We start from the raw sequence: 6,430 nt of genomic DNA on the forward strand, positions 1-6,430 counted from the left end.
CTTTACATGTCTTTCGCCCATTTTGTAACTGTGTTATCAGTCTGTTTCTTGTGGAGGCCCAGGGGTATTATGTAAACTTTTGTTATGAGACCCTTGTTTGAGATGATATTGCCAAATGTTTGTTCCCAGTCAGTAAGCTTTCTTTTCACCCTGTTGAAAAAGTTCTTATGTGCACGGGGATTTAATCTTTAGAAGGTCACGTCCATCAGTTTTATTCTCTTCAGATTGTGCATTTCTGGCTGTATTTGGCAGTCTCTTTATACCATAGCTGAATATATATTAATAACTTATTTTTACCTTGATCCCAGTTTGTCTGTTATGAACATTATGGTTTTGATCCACCTTGAGCTGATTTTTGTGTGTGGTGTTCATGTAGATCCTGCTTCAGCTTTCTGCAGGTAGCAGTCCAGTTTGGCCAGCATCATTTGTTGAAGAATTATCATTCCCCCATTTGATAGGTTTTATTTCCTTGTCAAATATCAGTTGAATATAGCTGGGTCTATTTCTGGGTTCTCAGTTCTGTTCAATTGGTCTATGTGCCTGTGATTGTGCCAGTACTATAGTGTTTTAGTTATTACTGCTGTATAGTATGTCTTGAGATCAGGGAAAGTTATGTCTCCCAATTGATTTTTATTTCTCAGAAGTGTTTTGCTTATTTGAGGTCTCTTGCCCCTCCAAATAAACTTGACAGTTTCCCTTTCGATCTCTGAAAAATGAATTTGGTATCTGGTTTGGGATTATGTCGAACATGTAGATTGCTTTTGGTAGTTCTGTCATTTTCACATTATTGAGTCTTCCTATCCATGAACAGGGCATGTTTTTTCCTTTCTCTAGATGGATCTTAGCTGAAAGCAGGGAATACCAGAAGAATGTCTATCGGTGTTTCATTGACTATTCAAAGGCATTTGACTGTGTGGATCATAACAAACTGTGGCTGACTCTGAGAAGAACTGGAATCCCAGAACATTTAATCATGTTAATGAGAAACCTATACTTGGACCAAGAGGCAGTCATCAGAACAGAGCAGAGTAACACTGCATGGTTCAAAATTTGGAAGGGTTTATGCCAGGGGTGTGTCCTGTCTCCATACCTTTTCAACCTGTATGCAGAGCAGATTATTCGAGAGGCTGGGCTCTATGAGGAGAAGTGTGGCATCAGGATTGATGGAAGATCAATTAACAATCTGCGTTATGCAGATGACACATCCCTGCTTACAGAAACTGAGGAGGACCTCATGCACTTGCTGCAGAGAGTCAAGGACTGCAGCCTTCAGTATGGACTGAGGCTCAATGTCAAGAAGACAAAGATTCTCACCACTGGACCAATTGGTAGCATCAGGATGGATGGCGAAGAGATTGAGATTGTTCACAGCTTCAGTTTGCTCGGCTCCACGGTCAACACTCTTGGCACCAGAAGCCAGGAAATCAAAAAACATATTGCAATGGGAAAGTCTGTTGTTAGGGACCTCTTTAAAGTACTCAAGAGCAACGGTGTCTCTCTGGAGACTAAGGTGCGCCTGATACAGGCCATGGTCTTTGCAATCACTTGTTATGCATCAGAGAGCTGGACAATGACTAGGGAGGATAGAATTGACGCCTTTGAGCTTTGGTGCTGGAGAAGAGTATTGAATGTACCCTGGACTGCCAAGAAAAGAAACAGATTCATCCTGGAGAGGGTTAAACCAGGCTACTCCTTGGAGACAAGGATTCTGGGGCTTCGTCTGACATACTTTGGACATGTTGTAAGGAGAGACAGGTCCTTGGAGAGGGACATCATGCTTGGTAGAGTGGAGGGACAGCGCAGGAGGGGAAGACCCTCTATGAGGTGGATTGATTCAGTGACTGGGGCAATCGGGATGGGTGTGTCAGAGGCAATGCGATTGGCACAGGATAGAGCAGAGTTTAGGGCTGTTGTACATAAGGTAGCTATGAGTCGCAAATGACTCAAGGGCACATAACAACAACAACAACAATAACTGGTTTACTTACAAAGTTCATACACATTGCCTTTCAGACTGGATCTTTCCCATTTCTTTTACCCATCACCCCCTACACCCATCAAATTATGAGACCCTACTGGTACATAGGGTCGCTATAAGTCGCAAAAGACTCAATGGCACATAACAACAACAACAACAGGTCTTTTATTATGTCTTGCCAAATTACTCTTTAGTTTTCTTTGTGTAGGTCTTTTGTAACTCTAGTTTGGTTCACTCCCAAGTATCTCAATTTGTACTTGGCTATTGGAAATGGTATTGATTTCTTGGTTTCCTTTACTGAGTTCTTTTTGTTACTGTAGAGGAATTTCACTGATTTTTTTTTTTTTTATTGATCTTATAGTCTGCCACTCTATTAAATCGGCCTACTACCTCCAACAGGTTTTTTGTTGAGTCTTTAGGATTTCCTATGTACACTATCATCTACATATAGTGATATTTTAACCATCTCTTTGCCAATCTGGATGCCTTTTATTTCTTTCTCTTTTTGTATTGCCCTAGCAAGCACTTCCAGTACAGTATTGAATAGAAGTGGTCACAATGAACATCCTTGTCTGGTCCCTGTTTGAAAGGAAAATGTTTTTAGTCTTTGTCCACTGAGAATGATATTGGCTCTTAGTTTTGCATATATACATTTCACTATGTTGAGGAAAATTCCTTCTATTCCAATTTAGCTGAGTGTTTTAATCAGGAAAGAGTGTTGAATTTTGTCAAATGCCTTTTCCACATCACTTGGTAAGATCATAAGGTCCTTATTATTTATTTTAATAATATGATGGATTACATTGATTGTTTTTCTTATGTTGAACTATTCTTGCATACTGGTTATGAATCCTACTTGGTCATGGTGAATTAGTTTTTTGATGGGCTTTTGGATTCTACTGGCTAGGATTTTGTTGAGGATTTTTTTCATATAAATTCATTTTCATTGTGGGTAATATCTTTGCCTGATTTTGGTGTTAGAGTTATTCTTGCTTCATAGAATAATTCTGGGAGTGTTCCTTCTTTTTCAATTCTTTTAAATAGTTTAAGTAGAATTGGTGATAGATCCTCTCTGAATGTTTGGTAGAATTCAGCTGTGAAGCTATCTGGTCCAGGACTTTTCTTATGCGGAAGTCTTTCTATGACATTTTCAATTTTTTCATTTTTGATGTGTCGGTTCAAGTGATCTGTATCTGTCCTTGTCAGTCTGGGTAGGGTATGGGTTTTAAGGAATTTGTTCATTCCCTCTAAGTTTTTAAATTTATCAGAGTACAGCTTTCCATAGTATTCTAATGTTATCTGGTTCTGTTGTAATGTCAGCTTTATCATTTCTTAATCTAGTTTTCTGAGTCTTTCTCTCTTTACACTCCCTTTTGTTAAGTTTGCCAGTGGTTTGTAAATTTTATTGAGTCTTTCAATAAACCAACTCCTGGTCTTATTGATGATTGCGGTTGTTTTTCTGTTTTCTATCTCATTGATTTCAACTCTCATCCTTATAATCTCTTTTAATCCAGAGGCTGTAGGATTAGATTCTTGTTCTTTTTCTATTTGATGCAGGTGATGAGTTAGATCAGTGATTCATCTTTCTTCCTTTTCAACATATGTGCCTCTTGCTATGAACTGCTCCCTGATGACTGTCTTTGTGTATCTCAGAGGTTGTGTTTTCATGTTCATTTGTTTCAAGGAACTTTTTAAATTTCATTCTTTATTTCTTGTATAATCCAATCATATACTAGCAGAGAGCTACTTAGCTTCCACATGGATGATTTTGTAAGCTTTACCTTTCTTTGGTTAATTTCTAGTTTTATGATATCTGAGAAGATACTTTGCATTATTTCAATTTTTTTAATTTTTTGAGGTTTGCTTTGTGTCCTAATATGTGATTGATTCTGAAAAATGTACTATTTGCACTTGAAAAGAAAGTTAATTGAGTTTTATTTGGGTGCAGTACCCTGAATACATCCACAAGTTTGAGCTGGCTGATTGTATAGTTTAGATCTTCTGTGTCTTTATTGAGTTTCTTTTGAGTAGACCTATCCTTTGGTGATAGTGGTGTATTGAAGTCTACCACAATTGTAGTGCTGTCTATTTATTTCTTCAATTCTGTTAATCTTTGCTTTATGTACTTTACAGGTCTATCATTTGGTGCAAAAATGTCGACCAAGGTTATGTCTTCTTGATCTATTGTGCCTTTAATCAGTATGTAATTCCCTTCGCTATCTTTTTTTTTTCACATTTAGCATTTTAATTCAATTTTCTAGCAGACAATTTACATACCTGCCCCCCTTCCCTTAGGTCAGTACGGCAATTTTCCAATATCAATTGTTTAAAGAGAAACTTTGGTCAAAACCGGAATGAAACAGGCCAGGGAGGATAAATCTTCACTGCTTTTAAAATATCAACACTTTCACAATTATATCCTCACACACATCACACGTGCACACACACAGGAGTATCTGCATGGTCCGTGTTTTCTGTGTTTCTTGTAGCAGCGAGGCAGCTGCAGCTGGTCATGCTGACTCAGTCTCCGGCGTTTGCTCAGCTTCACATTATTCGAAGGCTCTGGATGGAAGGCTCCAAGGTCTTAAAACCCCAAATTGTCATGGCTCCGTCGATGCCAGTACTGCAGAATTTACAAGTCTTCCTTGTCCACCTCGTGAATGGACACCTGAGTGGTGCTGTTCTGGTGCAGCGTCTCCCAGGCCGTGTCCTCAGTGGTGGCCCGCTTGTCCATGTGGCCGTGGCACTCCATAGCCGACACGTCGCACTGGATGCTCTGTTTCGGAATGTCCAGTTTGGAGATGAAGGTCAAGCAGCCGCATTCGTCATAGTTGAAGAGCATTGGGCAGTAGTCATGGCCAGCGGCCAAGACACTGTTCTCTGACACACGCTCAGGAGGGGTAGGAACTCCGTCTACAGTGGAGACCTGAGTGCTTTTGGAGGCCTCGGCTCCTGACACGGTGCTGTCGTGGCTGACCTAGGCCAGGCGGCTCCCGCTGGCGGAGATGCTGATGCGGTGGACCCAGCCCCGGGGGCCACGGCCACCAAACCCAGACATCAGCTGGCCAAAAGGCATCTTGCTGCCCCATGGCGTCCTGGCTGGCTTTTCATCCATGTCTCCAATGTAAGCAGACAACACCCTGCACTTGAAGTCCCAGAGCCCGCTGCCAGCAGAACATTGTTGGGATGCCAGTCCACTCTGAGGATGGTGGAGCTGCCGGGTTTCTTCATGTGCCTGCTGACCCACCAGTCATTGTCCAACTCGAAGTAGCTGATGGTGGTGAGCCAGGCCCTGCTGCCCACGAATGTGGATCACCAGAGTAGGCTTCCAGATGCCATCCTTCTGACTCCAGACATAGGTGTGTGGCCTGCCCCGCAGGTGACGGTGCACTTGCTCTTGGGAGCTCAGTGAAGGCCTGTGATGAGCCCCCTTGTGCTCCTTGAGCTCATGAGCTTTCACCCACTGGCTCCCTTTTTTCTTTTTTTTCCTTCAACTTTGCCACTGCTACTGGAGCAAGTTTAATTTTTTTATGCAGGTCTCCCGGCCCCCGCCACTTTGCTTCATTTACATTGTATTTTGTACAATCATTTCCATGCATTGTGTTTTATAAATTTTTTTTTTCGTTCTTCTTGTAGATGTGGACTTCATGATTATTGGGGCTAAGCCAATCTGGGTGTGATCCTGATTCCAGACATGGCAGGTGATTGGATTGAGCAAAAACTGATGCAGGGACATTCTTCTTAGAGTTTTCAGAGGACAAAAAGCTGGGATTAGGGCTGTCCAGGTGGGCTTGGAGTGAAGAATGTGTGGACTCTGGTCAGCCGACACTAACAAGCTCGGGCAGGCGTGGCTGGAAGCCCCCTTCCTTATCTTTTATGGTGGTTTTCATTCTGAAATCTATTTTAACAGAGATTAACATTGCCACTCCTGCTTTATAATAGGTTGCCATTTGTTTGGTATCTTTTTTTTCCAGACTTGCTTTTGAGTCTCTTTCTTCTTTTTTTTGATGTGTCTCTTGTAGACTTGATGGACTTTGTTTTTTGTTTTGTTTTTTCATTCTGCCACTCTTTTTCTCTTAATTGGTGCATTTAGTCCATTTACATTAAGTGTGATTATTGTCAGGCCAGGTTTTATTTTTGCCATTTGCCATGTTTCTTTTTCAGTTGTTTCTGGTGACTACGGTCCATACACTTTCCTTTAGTGTCTCTGTGTGCAGAACTTCACTTAAAAGTTCTTGTAGCTTTCATCTTGTTTTCACAAATTCCTTAAATTCTTTCTTTTCTACAAAAGATCAAATTTTATCTTGATATTTGATGGAGATTTTTGCTGGGTATAGGATCCTTGGCTGGCAATTGTTTTCTTTCAGATTTCTATGTATGCCATTCCATTATCTTCTAGCTTGCATGGTTTCTGCTGAGAAATCAAAACTTAATCTAATTGTTTTCCTTTTG

At 40.9% G+C, this 6,430-nt stretch overlaps 1 pseudogene; it reads right to left on the reverse strand.

The window, feature by feature from the left end:
- Positions 1 to 4,522: 4,522 nt before the first annotated feature.
- On the reverse strand, positions 4,523 to 5,789 carry LOC102869691 (annotated as a pseudogene).
- Between the last annotated feature and the right edge of the window lie 641 nt (positions 5,790 to 6,430).

This window comes from Elephantulus edwardii, unplaced genomic scaffold (genome assembly GCF_000299155.1).
Source record: "Elephantulus edwardii isolate Elephantulus edwardi_28Jun2011 unplaced genomic scaffold, EleEdw1.0 scaffold00241, whole genome shotgun sequence".
In the NCBI taxonomy this organism is placed as follows: Eukaryota; Metazoa; Chordata; class Mammalia; order Macroscelidea; family Macroscelididae; genus Elephantulus; species Elephantulus edwardii.